Source organism: Pteropus vampyrus, unplaced genomic scaffold, assembly GCF_000151845.1.
Source record: "Pteropus vampyrus isolate Shadow unplaced genomic scaffold, Pvam_2.0 Scaffold387, whole genome shotgun sequence".
NCBI classification, from domain to species: domain Eukaryota; kingdom Metazoa; phylum Chordata; class Mammalia; order Chiroptera; family Pteropodidae; genus Pteropus; species Pteropus vampyrus.
The window spans coordinates 819887-837533 of record NW_011889168.1 but is presented as its reverse complement, the minus strand read 5'-3'; the positions used below and the strand labels follow the sequence as shown (position 1 = coordinate 837533).

At 38.0% G+C, this 17647-nt stretch overlaps 1 non-coding gene across 1 annotated transcript; it reads right to left on the bottom strand.

The window, feature by feature from the left end:
- Positions 1-15621: 15621 nt before the first annotated feature.
- On the bottom strand, positions 15622-15740 carry LOC111731593. The gene has a single exon (XR_002777214.1). It is a non-coding gene; the product is annotated as a 5S ribosomal RNA (ribosomal RNA).
- Positions 15741-17647: the final 1907 nt, after the last annotated feature.

Sequence of the window (17647 nt, the reverse complement as noted above, 5' to 3'; positions counted from 1 at the left end):
ATAAATTGCAAGAACTTCATTAACTGTTGCTGACCTACTTTAGCTCCTCTAACTCTATGCATATTCTTAAGCATATGTACAAATAGCAGTCGACTATTTCCTTGGCCCATTATATTTTCTCTTTCAGTTTCTATATTACAAAAGCTCCTGCGTACTCACCTTCATTGCCCATGGCTTCTTTGGCCAATCTTGAGTGCACTCATCTTGCGGTGGGTCCTTGCTATTTTCCCTCGTTTTCAGGTCCCTGTTCCAGTGCCACTTGTCGGAAACCAGCCGACCAAGTCAAACCAGGTACCTGAATGGGGGAGCGGGGACTGAGAAAAAAGAGAAGACAGAGAGTTGTGAGATCTGTTCTCCCTCCTGCATCCTGTCTGTCTTCTCTTTTTTCTCAGTCCCCGCTCCCCTATTCAGGTACCTGGTTTGACTTGGTCGGCTGGTTTCCGACACAGAATTGTTGATTGTTGTGCCCAGTAAAATTGAGCACTATTCATAAATTTTAGTGTTTTGTTTATTTTAGTACCCCAAAGTGCAGTTGTTAATAACATAGAACATTTTCATTCTATGATCTCTATAAACATACAAACACTCATTATGTATTGGCACAAGTGATTGGTATGGATAGACATTTTTTGTTGGGCACATTCTTATCTTTGAAGATCAAAGTGACACACATGCCCACCTCTCCAAATGAAGTGGTCATGGAGACTTTGCAGTGAGACCTTGGACATAAACACTTTTTTGGGGGAGAATGTAGAGGGAAGAGAAAAGACTCATGTGAGAAGTTCTGCCTGACTTTGTCTTCCAGATCTAACATTCTTTCTATTCCTCCTCCTCTCTCCACATCTAGCTGTTTCAGATCTTGAGATCTCTTTCTGGTTGGAGAGGATCTACTAGATCCTTCAGTTCTACCTTTGATTCTTGCTCTCTGCTTTGCCATTTGATTTTGGCCAAGTTAGCCTTCACTCTCATTTCTAGAAATATAAAATTCATTGCATAATAAGCCACTTTTCTTCAAGACTTACTGTAAGTACACATGAAACAATATTTGTGATTCCATATGGTGCTATGCTGTATGTGTAAGGAGCTCAACAAATGCTAACAAGAAATACATGTAGTATTGGAAAAATATATAAGAATAACTGCTTATTAAAATGTTACTATGTGTTAGCATTGTACTAAGCACTTTTGTAGTATTATTTTGTATCCCATCTTTTATGATGGAAATCTCTCAAATACATTCTTGGATGTGTGAGGACAATAATTATGTCCAGACAGACTACAAACCAACTTGGTGTTTAAAAATTTCAGAACATTATCTGTGATTAGAGGCTGGACACATAGACATGATATGCCTTATTCAGCACGACAGATAATTTTTTATGGAAAATGAGTGAATGTTCTTGCCCTGTTATGATTTCCCTTACCCCATCCTAGCTGGCCCATTCCACTTTTCATGGTTGGGAGTTAAGTCTCTCTTTGTTTCCAGGGTTCTGAGCTGGTTATCACCTAGACTTCCCCGATCCATCCCTAGATCTCCAAAGGAAAAAGATCAGAAACACTTCACATTTTTATTTCTCTTTAAGGTTCTGATGCCACATTTCCAATGGCAACTTTCATCAGTTACATAGATGAAAGTAAGGAACAGTTGAGGTCATCTAAACTATGATCTAAATAGCGGCCATGTATTTTATTAACAAGATGATCTTTGCTTAAGTCGAAGTGTTTGAATAACTCCCCCCTAACTCATTACCATGGTGTTTAAATTTTGGCTTCCAAGGACTTCAGACAAAACACAGACACAGGATGGCATATCATACAGCAAAATGAGCTACAGGTCATATATGCCAGAAGTCTGAGAAAAAAAAAATCAAATGAAAACAAGTATGTTGGGCCAAATAATAAGAATAAACAGAAATGAAGTAAAGTCACAAACCAAGCCAGAAAAAAAACAGAAACCCCATAAGAAAACACACTTAAGGAAATCAACAAAATGCGTAGCCAAGGAACATCAGAAAAGTTGTTCCCAGATGGCCATCTCTCCTGGGCAGTCTCCCCTTGGGAATGGAAACTCTTTAGTAGGCAGCCAGACTCCATGCTTTGGGCCCAGGGCAAAGTGTTGCCTGAGGAAGAGTCTGGGCCTTGTTAACCTTCATGAGTTTTTAGTGAGCATATGAGAAAGGATTCTTTCCTTGAGGCCCAGCCCTCCCTGGGGAAGCCTCATTGCTGAGGCTCCAAAGTGCAGGGTTGGGAAAATGAAATATGAAGTGGAGGAGTAAGGGGCCTCCCCATTTTTCAGAGAAAGCAAGGTGCTTAAGAGACAAAAGAGTGTGTGATGACCAATAAATTTGTAGTTCTACAGCTCCGGGTATGAGTCCTACTTCCCTTAATTCTGTGACTTGGTGTGCTCATTTCAGTTCTCGGTGTCTCAACTTTCTCCTCTGTGAAAGGTGGATGATAATGGCACTTAGCTAACAAAGTCACAGTGGAAATAAATGAAATAATGTAGGAAACCACTTAGTATGGTACTCAAAATGGTATCTGCTGTTATGTTAGTTAAGGTGTCTGTTATGTTAGTGATTGGGTGGGGGAACAGGAAAGGTACAAGGGGTTAACCAGAGGATAGCAGATGTCTTAAAGCAATGAAAGAATACTGTCTTACCCAAGAATCTGCCCATGTGAACATTTTAATCACAGTATTCTTATCCGAAAGTTTCTTGTGACGTCTAAGTCTCCCTGAGGAATAAGTACTCTGGGACTCTCCCACGAACCAATTTGCTTTTCCAGATGTCCTCAGAATTGTCTGGAACAAATTCCTCACACAAATATGTAGATCAGGTGTGGTATGGGTTTCTCTGTGACTGAACCCAAAGATACCAGCATCTCTGGAATTTCCTGCGTACCAGGAGTTGGGTCCAGGGAACCAACAACCCAGCATGCCTGGCTGCAAAACAGACGCACACACCAGAGAATGGAAAATAACCATCACTCTTGTGGGGTTTCCCTGAGCTTATCTGAACCTTCACAGTGTCTAATGACTGAATCAACATGCAGTACAGAGATATAGGAAAAATAAAGATAAGGTAAAGAAAACAAATATTCACTCTGACTTAATCTTAGCCAATTCCCAAAGGGTCTATTCACATATCTGTTGATCTCAATTGTCTAGTAACAAAGGCGACACGGTTCCCTCAAACTGGGTGACTCCACCATTGGTGGAATATCAAAGGTTTTTCCATCATATTTTCGTTTTCATTTCTTTTATAGGAATATGACTGCTTCTTAGTCAAGTTTAGATCATTCTCTGTCAAGTAAGAATATTATGGTGGGTTGCATAGAGAGTTTAGGGTCCAGTTTTTAAGGCCTCACATCGCATATCTACCTTTTTGTCTTAGAGGTTGATGGATAATCAGTAATTATCTCATGCTGCACACAGTATGGGTCATGTGGACATTTATATTCCAACTGTGGCATTCTTAGCAGCCCTTCATGATAAAATTGTTACGTGAATGATTTTTTTCCCTTGATACTTCTATACCTTCTTTTTAGGTGTTCATTTTCTGTCCAGTGCTTTCCTTTTCCTCAGGGCCCCAAACAGACCCCCCACACTTGTACACCTCAGTTTAGCTAGCCTTTCCTTCTTTAACTTCTCTCTACACTCAACAAAAATATATGGATCCTGCTTGAGTTCCAGTCCCTCAATACCAGGAGATATCTTGTTTGACAAGGTGACAACTAACTAATTAATCTAATCCATGAATTCCTGCTAGTATATTAATGTCCATAATGAATCATGTATAATCACTCTTGGGGAATATATTTCCATTTTAACAGGAACTTTCTGAGGTCTTGATGTCAAAATTTAATCCAAAAGAAGGGGCAGATATGTGTATATCCATTTGGGGCACTGATTATTCCTCTATGATTCTAATTGTCTATACCATCAAACATCTTGACATGTCTTAGAAAAAGCATCAGTTACATTCCTGGATTGGGATAATGTGCTTGGACAACATCAGTGATAGCCTGCCTGTGCTACAGAAAATAATCCAGAAGCTCTTGTCTTTTCAGGTTTGAACTATTTTATTTATACTTTGAGATACATGTGAGGTTGTTGCTATAAGGATAGACTTCAGGATATTAACAGATTCACCACTAGAATTGAGAAATTCAGTCCTATCTCTGTTACCAACTAGTTTTGTGGTCTTAGGAGAATCCCTTCCCTTCTCTGAGACTTGATTTCTTGTTTTTACAACCAGGAGAGTTGGACTAGATGATCTCTAACATCATTACAAGCTTGAAAGTTCTATAATTCTAAAATCCATTAGTGAAGCCAGCTAGGGTGTTGTCTGTCTAAGTGTTGAACGCTGAGGTATTTTCAGTAAAGTTACTTTAGGGCATTTTCATAATACTTACTGGGGACATTGCTTTTTGCCTGAAGACTGATATCTTGCCACAGAGAGTTCTTTTGCATTGCTCAAAGTGCTTCATTACAAACCCATAAACAGTGCCTTAATAGTTTATCTTTCCAAGAACAATTAGATGGTTACTGAGTATTTCTTCCACACATCTTCAGTGTACTTATTTTAGCTTCACTTATTCTAATCCAAAGTCTTTTGGTTAGAGTATTTGTTCTCATGCATATTTTAGCCAGAAATTTTGTCTGTCCAGTTGGGAGGGCCACATTGTTGAACAGCTACCTGGCATACACTCATAGTCTTACAAACTTGATACTTCCATGTTACCTCTATACCCCTCAAACTACCAAGGCACTCTCCTGACAATTTCAACATCATATTATCTCTCAAAATGGATCATACATCTATAAGTGTGATTTAAAATAATGGTTTTCACCAGAAATTCCATTTCTGGATATATATTCAAAAGAATTGGAAGCAAAGTGTTGAAGAGATATTTTACACTCACATTCATAGCAGCTTTATTCACAATAGCTAAGAAGTAAAAGTAATCTAAGTGTTAATTGATGAATGAATGGATAAACAAAATGTGGTATATCCATACAGTGGAATATATTCAGCTTTAGAAAGGAAAGAAATTCTGACACATGCTACAGCATGGATGAACCTTGAAGACATTATACTAAACAAAATAAACCCGTCACGAAAAGACAAATACTGTATAATTCTGCTTTTTTCTATAAGGTATCCAGAGTAGTCAGTCTCATAGATATAGAATGTAAGATGGTGGTTTCCAAAGGTATAGGGGAAGGGAAATGGGAAGTTGTCATTTAATGGGTAGAGTTTCAGTTTTGCAAGATGAAAAAGTTCTGGAGATTGGTTCCACAATGATGTGAATATAGTTAACACTACTAAACTGTACACTTAAAAATGATTAAAATGATAAATTTTATGTTTTGTATATTTTACTGTGATTAAAAATAAAATAAAATTGTTTTCTACAGTACTTCAAGTTCAATAGTGCTGCCACAGGGGCTCACTATTTTGCTGTTTAGGCTAGCTGCTGGAAGCTGTGTCTGGTCACCTTGTTATCTGTAGCCTGTTTACAATAAGCCTCCTGGGTAATATATTATGAATGTTGCATTGAACTCATAAGGTTAGTGTTAAGTTTCAGCTGTACAGAGCTTGTATTTTTCCCTGTTTATCACGGAGGATTGCCATTTGGGGGATAAGGCATATCCCAAGAGTGCTAAATATTCTCTTGCCACTTTAAGCATCATCTTAGAGCTAAGTAAGTACCTCTTCTATTGGAAACATGAACACAGCAATCTCCCAAATAGGCCCTCGAAGACTGAAAGGATGGCACATAGTCTGTCTCATTCACTTTTTCCACACATATCCAATGCTCAATAAATGCTGAAGTGTGAAAGAAATGTTCCCCAGGGCCGGCTTCAAGAGGGTACAATCTGTGTAGTTACACTGAAGGTCATACTCAGAAAGGTCGGATGCTTTGGTTTAATACCCTGATGTCACTTTCCTCACCTTCTTAATAACTTTACCTTCAAACTTGTGTTTTCTTGAGGCAATCTCATAAAATAATGGAGCATGAGTGTGAATAGAGAAGATATTAATGATATAAGCATCCACCATTCCTTGCCATCCCATTAGTATATAGTATTTATGATATCCCATGAGTACAGAATTCCAGTGAACCTATGATATGAGTTCACTGGAATTCAAAGTGGGTTCCATGCACAACTGAATAAGTGGGTTATCTGACAGCTCTGTGAGATAATGCTTTCCATTGGTACCATAATTTGCTTCGATTGCAGAATGAAAGCAGTGATGTTCTAAGAAACATGAAGGAACAATGACCACTATCGTGCTCTTTCTTGCTTGTGTTACTCCTTTGTATTAGTCAACCATGCACAAAGAAAATGAAGAGATAGAAGGAAAGAGAAAAATAGAACAACCCATAGTTCTTTTTCCTTCCAGTTCTTCCTTATTCATCGTAAGCCAAAGATTAAGAATGTTGATAGAAGTCGAAATGCCTCCTCTCTGGAACACATTAAAATTACAACCAAATTATAAAATAATCAATGTGGAGAATCAACTGAAGTCTAGCTGATCATAACACATACATTTGCTGATAAACAAAAAAGAGCCATATCAAAAACAGTAGGAAGAGTGAAGACGTGAAACGGGCTGGCCCCGCACCTGTGCATGGCCGTGGAGCACTGGGAGGGAGAGCACAGTGCAGAGGATTCCTGAAGGAGGGAAGGTTCTTAGCCCCACTTGGGGGCACCCCAGCCCAGGTTCCCAGCCCAGGGAAGAGAAATTCCCCAAAAAAATCTGACTGTAAATATTAGTAGGGATTCTGGCCTTCTGGGTGAGATGGAAGAAAACTGAAATTCCAGACGCCCCTTTAAAGGGCTCATGCACAGACTCACTCACTCATAGATACACTCCCTGGGCACCGGCGGAGGGTTGGAGGCTTGTGAGGCACAAGAAACATATGGGGAAAGACTGCATTACATGGCACCAGAGTGAGGGCTGGAGGGGTAGCCACCATTGTGCCTTAGTCAGGCCCCCTACGGTGCAGTCTGCAGACTGGTGCCAGCTTGCTTGTGTAGTACCCTCCCCCTCAAGGCAAATTCTGATGCTACATTGGCTCAATGAGATAGTCCCACCATGCCCAACACACAGATTGCCCAGGACAGCCCATTGCTGGGCAACCACCCCCGTCCTGCCCCTTTCTGCACAGGCATCAGACCTCAGCCAGTGCTGTGTGCGCATTTCGGGGAAAACAGTTGCAGGTGGATCACTGCTGCCAGTAGGAGCTGCAATATCATTTGGGCAGATAATGGGGGTCTGTGGGCCTGTCGCAGACAGCAGCTGGTCTCATTGTGATCTGTGACTTTTGCGAGAACCTGCGGACCCAGAACTGGCAGCAAATCTGATACTATATAGCAGAAGTACCCAACACTTGGGCCACAGACCAGTACTGGTTCATGGCCTGTTAGGAACTGGGCCGCACATGGGTGGCAGGCGAGAGAGCGAAGTTTTATCTGTATTTGCCACTGTTCTCTACTGCTAGCATTACCACCTGAGCTCCACCTTAGATCATCAGGCATTAGTTTCTCGTAGGAGCACCAGTCCATGGTGCCAAAAGGTTGGGAACCACTGCTGTATAGGCCTGATAGCCCCATGTCTCACTGAGATGCCACCTAACCCAACCTATAAATCACCTGTGGCAAGCCTGTTCCCAGGCAACCAGACCTACCCTGTGCTTTCCTTGGGACACAAATTTAACAGCGAACAACAGCACTCAGTATGTGTGGCCCATGCAAAGCCCATGCATCCCAAAAAAGACTTGTGGTGACAGGCCACAAACCCCTGTGCCTGAGCTACAGTATTTCTTGAAGAGATCTCAAATGTTTGCAGGCGTGAGGTGGTCAGAAACTGGCCTTGCTGCAATATGAGGCTTAGAGGAAGATACAGAGAGAGCACTGGCATGAAAACTGGCACTGCAGTGGCTTGGGTAAATCTGCTCAATACATCCAGGTGACTCCCTGAGTTCCCGCACCACCCAACTTGCATATCACCCAAAGGCTCTTTCACTTGAAGAGTCTTATAGGTAACTTATAGGCAGCCTCAGGCCTTGAGGCACACTGGTTCTTCTGCTAAACTGCTCTAGGCCCACTAGTGGGTGTAACTGGACCATAACTTACAGCATTGTCTTTTCCACTTACTTATAGATCCAGCATAGGCAGCAACCATCTGTGGATCACTTTGTAGATCTCATCAGGTAACCTTGAGCAATCAAAGGCAGTGGCTGACCTTGGCCTACCTGGGAGCCCCACTCAAGCGGCCACAAAACCAACTTACCCTGAGGCTGGTACTAGAGCACAAAAGAGCAACACCTGCTAGCCCCATAAACAGTACACAAAAAGAGTGGTCTCAACAAGTACACAAGCCTGCTAGGGCAAATTCCACTCAGTGGGGTCAGCCCCCACATAACAACGCATACCCTGTGGGCATACCAATTCCCACGGTTAGTCATCCTGAGGGTTAATCCCATCCACTGATGTGCTAACAGCAATCAAGGCTTATCTATAACAGAAGAACACACACCCCACACAAAGAACACGTCCAGAGCTCCCAGCACAGGTGATTAAGGAGATTGTACCACTGGGCCACACAGGATACCTACTACATAAGGCCATCTGGAAAAGACTGAGAGATGAAATAAATCTTTCTTCCAATTAGAAATGAACACAAAGAAGCTAATAAAATGAGAAAACAAAGAAACATGCCACAAATGAAACAACAGGAGAAAACTCCAGAAAAAAAATTTAAACAAAATGGAGGCAAGTAATTTACCAGAGACAGAATTCAAAACAATGGTTATAAAGATGCTCAAAAAGCTCACGGTGAGAATAGTTGATTTCAATGAGAACTTCAAAAGAGAGATAGTAAACATAAAAAAAGGATATAGAAACCATAAAAAAGAACCAGTCAGAAATGAAGAATATGATAACTGAAATGAAGAATACACTAGAAGGAATCAACAGTAGACTGGATGAAACAGGAGATTGAATCAGTAAGCTGGAAGACAAAGTAGCAGAAAACACCCAATCAGAACAGCAAACAGAAAAAAAGAATAAAAAAAAAAGTGAGGATAGCTTAAGAGACCTCTGGGACAACATGAAGCGTAACAATATCTGCATCATAGGGATATCAGAAGGAGAAGAGAAAGAGCAAGAAATTGAAAACTTATTTGAAGAAATAATGACAGAAAACTTCCCTAACCTGGCCAAGGAATTAGACCTACAAGTCCAGGAAGCACAAAGAGTCCTAAACAAGAGGAACTCAAACAGATTCACACCTAGGCACCAAATAATTAAAATGCCAAAGGACAAAGACAAAGAAAGAATCTTAAAAGTGGCAAGAGAAAGGCAACTAGTTACTCTCAAGGGTACCCCCATAAGAATGTCGGTTGATTTTTCAACGGAAATTTTGCAGGTCGGAAGGGACTGGCAAGAAATATTCAAGTTATGAGAAACAAGAATCTACAACCAAGAATACTCTACATAGCAAGGTTATCAATAAAAATGGAAGGTGAGATAAAAATCTTCCCAGAATAAGAAAACTAAAGGAATTTATCACCAAAAAGTCAGTATTACAGGAAATGTTAAAAGGACTTCTGTAAAAAGAAGGAGGAAAAATTCATAAATACAAATAATAAAATGGTAATAACTGTGTAACTTTCAATAATCATTTTAAATGTAAATGGATTAAATGCTCCAATCAAAAGACATAGGGTAGTTGAATGGAGAAGAAAACAAGACCCCTATATATTCTGTCTACAACAGATCCACTTCAGATCAAACGACACATGCAGACTGAAAGTAAAGGGATGGAAAAAGATATTTCACACAAATGGAAATGAAAAAAAAGCTGGACTAACAATACTTACATAAAACAAAATAGACTTTAAAACAAAGGCTATAATAAGGGACAAAGAAAGGCATTACATAATGATAAAGGGATCATACGACAAGAGGACGTAAGTCTAGTAAAAATATAGTGCTCTGAGCTCCAGCACCGGGTCAGCTACTTGGGGGATGCCAGGGACATATGGGAAGACACTGAGTTGTCAGGCTTTCTCTTGGGCAGAAGCTCTGGCTGTATCCATGGTTCCTCTATTGAGCCCTCCCCCTCCCAGCATGCGATGGAGGCGTTGTCATAGTTGAGACATCATTAAACTAATAACAAAGGTCACTACGTCTCTCTCAGCTTGTGGCCCTATTCAAGTCACATCCAGTGGTGTACTCGGCATGCCCTTTGCCCCTTGCTGAGCAGTTCCAAGCCCCGCACTGGTGGCGCTCGGCCTTGGTTTCTGGGGTGGCCTCTTAAGGCAACCATAAGCACAGCATCTGTGGATTGCTTGCTGAATCTTACCAGGTGGCCACAGATGGTCACAGACTGGGGCTAAACTTGGCCTGGAGCTGGACTCCTCTCAGGACTATGCCACTGGATACCTACTATTCAAAGCCATTCTAATAAGATGAAGAGACTTAGGAGCTTTGCTTAGTACATAGAAACAGACACAGAAATGCAGCCGAAATGGAAAGACAAAGAATCATGTCCCACATTAAAGAACAGAATAGAGCTCCAGGAAAAATAGAGTTAAGCAATCTAACAGATGCAGAATTCAAAACACTGGTTGTAAAGATGCTCAATGAACTTAGGGGAAGTGTAGATGAACTCAGTGAGAACTTTAATAAAGAGATAAAAAACATAAAAATGGAAATGGAAATTATAAAAGAGAACCCATCAGAAATGAAGAATACAATATCTGAGATGAAGAGTATATTAGAAGGAATTAACAGAGTGGAGGAAGCAGAGGATCGAATCACTGATATAGAGGATGGGGTACTGGAGAATACCCAATCAGAACAGCAACAAGAAAAAGGAATCCAAAAAAATGAAGATAATTTAAGGAGCCTATGGGACAACCTCAAACATAACAACATTCACATCATAGGGTTACCAGAGGGATAAGAGAGAGCAAGAAGTTGAAAACCTATTTGAAGAAATAATGATGGAAAACTTCCCTAACATGGTGAAGGAAATAGACATACAACTCCAGGAAGCTCAGAGAGTTTCAAAAAAGATAAACTCAAAGAGATTCACACAAAGACACATCGTAATTAAAATGCCAAAGTTTAAATACAAAGAGAGAATCTTAAAAGCAGTAAAAGAAAAGCAGTTACCTACAAGGGAGCTTCCATAAGACTGGCAGCTGATTTGTCAAAAGAAACTATGCAGGACAGAGGGCTTGGCACAAAATAGTCAACGTGATGAAAACCCAGGATCTACAACTTAGAATACTTTATCCAGCAAAGCTACCATTTAGAATTGAATGACAGATAAAGTGCTTCCCAGACAAAAATAAGCTAAAGGAATTCATCAACGCCAAGCCAGTAGTACAGGAAATGTTGGAAGGACTTCTTTAAGAAGAAAAATATGTATCAAAAATGTGTATAAAGAATGGAAATAACTACATATCAATCAACAAGTACTTCAAATAAAAAAGAATTAAGTGCTCCAATCAATAGATTGGGTGACTGAATGGATAAGAAAACAAGACCCCTACATATGCTGCTTATAAGACACTCACTTCAGATTAAACAACACAGACAGACTGAAAGTAAGGGGACAGAAAAATATATTCCATGATGGACATAGAGGATATTGTGCTGAATGGAGTAAGTCACATAGAGAAAGACAAATGCCATATGTTTCACGAAGATGTGGAATCTAAAGAACAAAATAAACTACAATAATAACAAAAGGAACGGAAACAAACTTCAGATACAGAGAATATTTTGAGGGCTACTAGATGGGTGGGGAATTGAAAGGTGTAGATGAAAAAGGGCAAAGGGAATAAGAAGTACAAATGGATAGCTACGAAATAGTCATGGAGATATAAGTATAACATAAGAAATATAGTCAATAATATTGTAATAAATATGTAAGGGAAAGAGGGCCACTAGACTTACTGGGTTGATCACTTTGCAAATGATGTAGATCTCTAATCACTATGCTGTACAACTGAAATTAATATATTATTATATAACAACTATAATTGAAAAAAATTCATTGACTTATACACTGTAAATATGAGCAACTAATTGTCTATTATATTTCAATAAATCTGTAAAAAAGAAAAGAACTAGAAAACAAAACAAAACAAAAAACAGCAAACAAAGCCCAATGTGATAGAAGGAAGGAAATCATAAAGATCAGAGTGGAAATAAAATTACAGTCTAGAAAAACAATACAAAAGATCAATGAAACCAAGAGCTGGTTCTTTGTAAAGATAAAATTGAGAAACCTTTAACCAGATTCAATTAGAAAAAAAGAGAGAGGACTCAAATAAACAAAATCATAAATGAAAGAGAAGTAACTACAAACTCCACAATAATACAAAAGATCATAAGAAATTACTATGAGCAATGATATGCTAACAAATTGAACAATCTTTGAACAATCTTTGAAATGGATACATCCCTAGAAATATGCAATCTCCCAATACTGAGTCAAGAAGAAACAGAAAATCTTAACTGACTGATTACCACCAACAAAATCGAATCAGTAATCAAAAAACTCCAAAAACACAAAAATAAATAAAACAAAACTCCTGGACCAAATAGCTTCATAGGTAAATTTTACCAAATATTCAAAGAAAAATTAACCCCTATTATTCTCAAATTATTCCAAAAAATTCACGAAGAAGGAAGGCTTCATAGTTCTTTTCATGAGGCGTCCATTACCCTAATTCTGTAACCAGATCAAGACATTACAAAAAAATAAAACTAGACTGATATCACTTATGAATATTGATGCAAAAATTCTCAACAAAATATTAGCAAACCAAATTCAGCAATACATTAAAAATATTGTACACCATTACCAAGTTGGTTTCATTTCTGTGATGCAAGGTTCGTACACTATCTGCAAATTAATTAATGTGATACATCGCATTAACAAACTGAAAGATGAAAATCATATGACCGCATCAATAGATACAGAAAAACATTTGATAAAATCCAGCATCCATTTATGATAAAAACTTTTAGCAAAGTGGGAATAGAGGGAACATACCTCAACATAATAAAGGTCATATATGGCAAACCTACAGCTAACATCTTACTCAATGGGGAAAGGCTAAAAGCATTTTCCTTAAGATCGGGAACAAGAGAAGGATGCCCACTTTCATCACTCCTCTTCAACATTGTATTGGAAGTCTTAGCCATAGCAATAAGACAAGAAAGAGAAATAAAAGGTATCCAAATTGGAAAGGAAAAAGTAAAACTCATTATTTGCTAATGACATGATACTATATAGAGAGAAGGCTAAAGATTCCACCAAAAAGCTGTTAGAACTGATCAATGAATTCAGTAAAGCAGCAGGATACAAAATTAATATTCAGAAGTCGGTTGCATTTGTATACATTGATGATGAACTTTCAGAAAGATAAATTAAGAAAACAATGCCATTTACAATTGCATCAAAAAACAATAAAATACCTAGGAATCAAATCAGCCAAGAAAATAAAAGACCTGTTCTCGGAAATTATGTGATTGTAAAAAGGAATCGAAGAAGATGCAAATAAATGGAAGCATATACCATACTTATGGGTCGGAAGAATTGACATCATTGAAATGGCCATACTACCCAAAGCAATCTACAGATTCACTGCAATCTCTATCAAAATACCAATGACATTTTTCAGAGAACAAGAATAAATAATCCAAAAATTTATATGGAACCATAAAAGACTCCGAATAGCCATGGCAATCTTGAGAAGTAAGAACAAAGCTGGAGGTATCATACTTCCCAATATTAAACTATACCACAAGGCTACAGTAATCAAAACAGCTTGGTACTGTATAAAAACAGATACATTGATCAATGGAACAAGATAGAGAGCCCAGAAATAAATCCAGGCCTATACACTCATTTAATATATAACAAAGTAGGCAAGAATATATACAAAAAGGTAAAGACAGTTTCTTCAATAGATGATGTTGTGAAAACTGGACAGATATTGCCAAAAAAATTAAAGTGGACTACTTTCTTACACTGTATACGAGAATAGACTCAAAATGGATTAAAGATTTAAATGTAAGAGTGAAACTATGAAATTTCTAGAAGAAAACATAGACAGTAACCTCTCTATTATTGCTACTAGTAATTTCTGATATATCATCTCGGGCAAGGGAAACAAAATAAAAATAAACAAATGGAGCTACCTCAAACTAAAAAGTTTTGCACAGCAAAGGAAGCCATCAACAAAACAAAAAGACAACCTACTGAATGGGAGAGGATGTTTGCTTATGATACATTGGGTAAAGGGTTAATATCCCAAATATATAAAGAACTCATAAAACTTAACAGCAACAAAAAACTAACAATCCAATTAAAAAATGGGCAGAAGACTTGAATAGAAATTTCTCCAATGAAGAAATACAGATAGCTAATAGATATATGAAAAGATGCTTAAGGTCACTAATTATCTGAGAAATGCACATTCTGACACCTGTCAGAATGCTCATCATCAATACGTCAACAAACAACAACTGTTGGCCAGGATGTGGAAAAAGGGAACCTTCGTGCCCTGTTAGAGGGATTGCAAATTGGTACAGCCACTATGGAAAACAGTTTAGAGGTTCCTCAAAAAATTTAAAATAGATCTACCTTTGACCCAGCAATTGTCCTTCTGGTTATTTATCCAAAGAAAACCAAAACACTAATTGGAAAGATTTATACACCACTATGTTCACGGCAGCACTATTCACAATAGCTAAGATATGGAAACAACCTAAATGCCCAACAATAGATTATTGGATAAAGAAGTCATAGTTCACATATACAATGGAATATTACTTTGCCATAAAAAAACCTACCATTTGCAATGACATGGATGGACCTAGAGGTTATTATGCTGAACAAAATATATCATACAGATAAAGGTAAGGAAATACCATATGATTTCACTTTCATGTGGAATCTAAGGAACAAAGGAAGAAACTAATTGAAAACAAATTCACAAATGCAGAGGACAATATGGTGACTACCAGAGGGGAGGATGGTGGGGAGCTGGGAGAAAGGGGTGAAGGGTTAAAGAGGTACAAATTTTAGTTGAGAGATGGTTACAGGGATGAGGAGCATAGCATAAGGAATGTAGTCAGTAGTAATGTAATGGCTATGTGTAGAGTCAGATGGGTGATAGAGTAATTGGGGGGATTGTTTCATAAACTATATAAATGTCTAATGTATTGTGTACTTGAAACTAATATAAAAAAAGAATGTTGGTAGAATGTATGCATATGAAGAAGTAAAATAAAAACACTTAAATTAGTTTTGTGCAGTATTTCCACTATTCTGTAATAACAAAATTCATATGAATATATGAACTACAAAATCTGAATTGTGTAATTTTAATAATTCTACATATTGGTTAAATACTCTATATTTGCATTTGTAACTGGTATTATGCAATATAAGATAAATGGTAAATTCATGCTAATAATTTAAAATTTTCTTTTTTTTTTTTTAGGCGAGGCAAAGCTTGGTTGACCTCACAGATTGCAAGGACCTTGTCAGCTTACAATCCCTTATTTTTCATTTTTTACACCTATAGCACCTGGTCTTCCTAGGTGGTCTCCCATCCAAGTACTAACCAGGCCTGACCCTGCTTAACTTCTGAGATCAGATGGGATCAGGCTCGTTCAGGGTAGCATGGCCATAGACTTAAAATTTTCTTTATTTAGAATGACATTAAATAGCAAATGAAAGACATCATGACAAAACAAGAGACAAAGTGCAGAGAAAAGAAGCTTTATATTTTAGTACCTTTAATGGTGACTTTCACCTGCTTTGTAAACAAGGGGTCTGCATTTTCATTTTGCACTGGGCCCCGCAAATTATGTAGCTGGCTCTGATGTCCCCTACTACACTTGGCTTGCATGCTTTTAAGGGAAGTGGGAATAATTGTCAAAGGCCTCTGTGTTCAAAGGGCTTTGAAATCAAATTTATGTCTCTGATTCCAAGGACAATAAAAAAATGAGACATAGTTCTTGGATATCTTTTATTTATTTTTGCTCCTCATCCATACTGGATGTGTGGTCAGGCCAAAGGGATTTGAATGAGCCACTCACATCCTAAACATTACATGACTATCATTTTTGCTTCTATAATATTAATCAATGGCACCTGTGCTAATAGTTACATGTGAAATTAAGTCAGGAACAGATGGAGTTCTAAGGCCAACTGTTGCCAGTCCTGGAAAACCTGCCCACCTTGAATAGCCTCTGGTGTAATTGTCCACACTCTGTCCACTTTTCAGGTTTAAATACAAGGAGACGTTTGGTATACATTTCCTGTAATAAAGAAACGTGTGATGATTATTCCCAAGATGTTATTTAAAAGAGTATTGTTAACTGTGGTCTGTCTTTGGTTTCTCAGTTAAGGAAAAAGCAACTTGACTCAAAACATCACTTGATTCAAGTTGGGCAACCACACAGAGCAAATCCCCTAAAGGAAAATTAGTGGGGACACATTTGCCCCCTAACAGACACTGAAGTATGGAATGAGTTGGTGACCTCTGAGAGAGATCAAGTATTACAATGTTGTGTACAACACTGGGAATTCAACAAATACATCCGTTTTTATAACAGTCATAAATAATTATATAGTTATTTAAATATACCATCTTGAGGATAGGCACCCACAGCTTTGGTTTATCTTGCTTTTTTGGTTTCTACTTTTAGTATTAAAAATAACTTGAAAATCAATCATGTTGAAAGGTAATAGCTTCTTTTTTTCTCAATATGAAGGAAGGAAATATAATGCAGATTAAAGCCATTAATTAAAAGAATAAGACAACATGTGCATTCAACTTGGGAAGGGGTTTGCAATAGAAAAGATGTCTATGACCATAGAATCAGAACATTGTTGAGCCCAATTCTCATTTAGGTCTCCTGTCTTGTACCCAGTGCTTGTCTCCTGAGGTTGTCCCAAAAATAAGTAGAGGGAAGGGGTCGAGTAGAAGCTAATACTCCCTGAGGAATGCTAATAAATGCCCTGCAGTCTCACCCCCAGGTGAATAGAAAGACATTAGTAGTAAGGTGGTGCCTAACAGGTGAAGAAAGACTGGGAATCACTGCAATTTCCAGGAAGTCTTTGGATATTTGAAAATGATTGTGATCCATTCACTTACTCCTGTAATGGACATTCCTGGATGATTGTGTTTGAGATTAAGTGCAGTTTATTTAAGAAGGTATCTGGCTAAGGTTAAGAGTGAGGCAGGGCCTTTTAAAATCTATATTATATCTAAAAAATCTATGAAATTCCCAGCCAATGTTCATAATTAGTGTTAGCTTGAACCATATGAAAATGCTAATGGAAATTTTATATGATTCAATATTTCTACTTGTTCTTTTTATAAAAAAAGATATCTTTTTGCTGGAAAAGAAAATGTACTTGGATTGTAGTCTATTCTCGATCCCCCTGTTTTAATTGTGCTTGGAATAAGGTGAACCGTTTGTCCTACGTAGTTTTTTCATATGGTTCTGTACCACCCTTTTGGACCATTCTGGTGTATAGTAATCAGTTCTAGGATATGTTGCAAAGAATTTATTATTAATAATAGTTAAAGT